Source organism: Phoxinus phoxinus (genome assembly GCF_949152265.1).
Source record: "Phoxinus phoxinus genome assembly, chromosome: 5".
Classification (NCBI taxonomy): Eukaryota; Metazoa; Chordata; class Actinopteri; order Cypriniformes; family Leuciscidae; genus Phoxinus; species Phoxinus phoxinus.
The window spans coordinates 39,534,538-39,538,725 of NC_136880.1; positions in this window are offsets into that span (position 1 = coordinate 39,534,538).

Sequence of the window (4,188 nt, forward strand, 5' to 3'; positions counted from 1 at the left end):
ACAGAATTTTTTATCGCTTCCGCATAGCCACGTGAACCGGAATTATCCCGGCAACGTTTTATCTGTACAGAGGTGAAGGGAAGGAGGCCTTCACAGGGGAGAGACTTGTGACACTTCAGGACTGCGTTGTCGTCATGTCCAGGCGCAGGTCCTTCATCAGATCCGGACTGCTTTGAACCTTGGGATAAACAGAGAGACTAATATTAGCGTAGACGCCATCCTTTTTATGATGTACCAAGTACATCAGGGTTTATGGGAAGTGTTCCCAGTTCCGACTGATCTACGTCACTGATCTCGGATCCGGATGATCAAAGTAACTTTGCCTGCGCCACGGACTTCTGCTGTGCTCCGTCTCTCCACCCATTCTTGCTCTCTCTGGCTCCGCCTTCCTTCCGGCTTCACCTTGGCCCTCAGTCTCACCAGCAGCTTTACTGGTGTCATCTCCGTCCATCGTCCCGCTGGTTTTCGTCAGCCTGTTCTCCCTGTTCCTGTTTGCCCTGTCATTGTAGTTGACCTAGTTTCCTACCTGTTGTTCATTTGGACCCTGTTTCTTAAAATAGGATCACAATAGGATTACAAGTGGATGATGCTAAATACAGGTGTAAACAGGATCTAAAACATTTTGAGCTTGTCTTTTTTTTTTTTTATTCCTTCCAGAGGTAGTTGAAAACACATTCGAGCGGATTGCTTTCGTAGCGTAAACTTTCATGTGATCAAATGTGTTCGACCAGCCACAAAAGACTGTCTACTCTCGACCTACTGACTTAATGCGTAAACATTATGGGAAGCGCTAGCCAGACAAGTATTAAAGTTTGGCTGGAGACCCAAGTTTGCTTTTGAACTAAGACGAAAAATTTACCAAGCACAATGTTATCTCAACATTCCTGATTTCTAACACACACTCACAGCATTCGGCTGGTCTTGCGGCTGTCTCCGTATCTTTTCTCCGGTTGTGTTCATATGTAAATTGTGTGAGCTTATTTCATCCATTAGATTTAAAGATCTGGAAAAAATAGACCCTCCCCTCGATGTAAAAGTGTCTCCCTTGTCTACTTGTGTGATCCGATCCACCAAAATGCATCTTAATACCAGTTGTAAACAGGGCCTTAGTTACCTCAATACTCTCTGTGTATTGAAGCCCTCAGTTTCCTCCGTTCATTGTTCTGTCGTCTTTATGTAGAGTATGCTCATTTGTATTCTCCTGTGATCTCCTGCATTTTGGTTTTCTTATTAAAGACTTCAAATCAGTACTTCCTCATGTGTTTTGACTAGAACGCACCAGAAACCTGACAAATAATGTTGTTTTTTATATCAAATAAAGACTTTAAAAAGATAAAAAGGCCTTTGAACGGCATACATTTAATATGTAAAATTATATCTAGTTTTCTTGCAGTATATTCTGGGATTGCCTCATCTGTGAAATAATACATGTGATTCTACCTTATGCTGAAAACCTGGAAACTCAGAATTTCCAATTTCCAAAACCCATCTTCCATGCATTATGCAATGAAATGATTTTGTTGCAGAGGTCAGCAATATCAATTGAATGTCCAATAAAGTATGGAGTGCAGGATTTGGTCAAAACAAGTTACCTGAGAATGTGTGTTTGATATATTAAAAATAAAAAATTGAGTTAAGCTGCTCAATTGGTTTTGGTTGTATCTGTCTATATTCAAAATGAAGCTATATGAACTAATGTGTGTTTGTTTTTGTGTGGTGTGTACAGCTAAATCTCTCATCTACTCCAGACGCTGGTCTCTGATGTGTAATTACTCAGATCTGGGTCGACATGGACCAGCACAGCCCTGAGGGTATTTACACGCACAGTAAATGCAAACAAACACCACAATACAATCTCACTGCTCAAAGCGAGTTTGAATGCATGCATCAGCACAGATGCACGCGGATCCAAATGTATTTGAATGTGGGTCAGCTTGCCTTGATCCCCCTCTACCCTGCACCATCCCAGAGGTTAATACGACCCATATATAAACAATAACGCAGCCGTCAAACGAACACGACAGGGATTATGTGCACAGATAAGCAACTGCATTCTCCACGCAGGAGAGCAAACAGAGGGGAAAATGCAGAGTTTCTCTTCCTTCTCGTAAACCAATATTGATGTCATCCCAGGATCACATCACCATGGTGACAGTGTGCCATTCCTGTTTGCTGAAAACTCAACCTGCCATTGTGTGCCGTGCTCCTAGTTTTATGGATTTAACACAAGGGCGGAAATGACATCACCAAGCCCTTGTTTTATGACAAAGTGCGGCAGCTGAGGACAAACATTATTGAGATTTGGGTTATGCCGCTGACACCTGGGCGGCTATCATTTATGAAGAGCTTGTTTCTGTCGAAACATTCATTAAAAGCATGGATTGGTTCTGAAATAAATGGTGTTATTATCAGTCTGGGAGAGATGCATTATTAAAGTAGGGTGACACTCAATTCGTCTTTGCTATTGGGATGAGAGTCGCCCCAGGAGCAAAGAACAAATCTGTTATTCGACACACAATACAAGCATATTCTTTTATACAATGACTTTATCTTTATGAAATAAACACAGACATAAATATACACACAGGCATGAACATGGCAGTTACAGCAGAGCGATCACCAACTCCCCATCACACATAAGTGTTATTTCATGTGATTGAACACTAAAAGACAGTAATGGACCGTGAGTTGGTGCATTGGTGTATACTGTACTGCACCTGTCTGCTCATGAAGAGGCTTAATGGAGTTTCAGAGGAGGGTCAAATAACAAATTAATTAAAAATAAATTCTGTGGTTAAGAATAGGGTAATGTCTAAATCAAGACAAGACCAAGTTGTATATACAAGGTGTCGGATAGGCCATACTAGGCTGACTCATGGGCATTTATTTAAGGGTGAAGAAGCACCAAAATATCAATACGGTAGTGCCAACTAGTCATATATTTTTGCACTGCCCAATTTTTTATGTTATAAAACAGCGCTTTTTATCAGGACACACTTTTAAGGACTCATTTATGGATCCAGAAAAACTTTTACAATTTTTATTTTTTATATTGTATTTATGATGCTATTGTTGTTAAATGTTTAATTTGTATTCAATTATGTGTAATGCCATGTAATAGCCGGCGATGCTGATATGGCAATAAACTTAAATACAACAACAACAACTCAGTGGGTTTTTTAATTGATGGATTTGTTATAAAGTACAGAATAACTTGAAAATGGCAAAAATCCCAGTTGTTCGTTTTGATCGAACTAACAAAACATTGCATATTACAATGTTTGTATGTATGTACTTTTGAACTACCTACTGTATTTATATACCATAATGATAAATATAAATAAATATGTTAGACACTTTTTTATCCCCCATTGACCTTCTCAGCTGGTTAAATCAATGCACCAGTAGGAGGCGTAAAGTGCCGGTCTTTATGAGAGAGGCATTGCTGCTTTGGCTTTGTTTGGAGCTATTTTCATTGGTGGAACAAAAATAGAAAGAAAAAAAAATGACTGGCTATATTGTCTAAAATGTAAGTTACCCATTAACTTCTTGTTTATTGCACTGTTGTTTAAAAGCAATTTTACACTTAAAATTGTGCTGTTATGAATAGATATTCTGAACAACTGCACTCATGCTTTTGTGATGTTGCTTAGATATAGGCCATCTCATATCTAGTGCATTTATGTTTTCCTTTGTTGTAGAAGCCTGGGTATTTTGGTCACGTGTCGCTGTCCATGGTGCTGAAATCATGTGACCGGAAAAAGGTGTCGGTCAACGGTTCAAGTCTTACAGAGAAACATTGAAAGTCCAGCAGATCGAGACAAAGAACTTTGAGAGAGTACTTAAAAAGAGGAAGTGAATTTGCAGATTAATAATATTTGTATTAGTAGTGATAATAATATTATCGTAATATAGGCCGATATTTTCTGTAGCGTAGCCTACGTTGGCTACTGTTTTTCTTAGCAGAGGCTTTATACGCAAATTAATTTAAAATTAGTATTTCATGTATTTATATATTTTAGCAGTCATTTAATAATCAAGAACAGTATTTTATTCTTCTCATGTTACAGCCTACATTAAGATATTAAAAGGAAACACGCTCTGAATGAACGATTCAAGCACTGATGCGAGTCTTACGTTACGAATCAGAGTGAACAATAGAGAGAGAGATAGAGAGAGAGAGAGAGA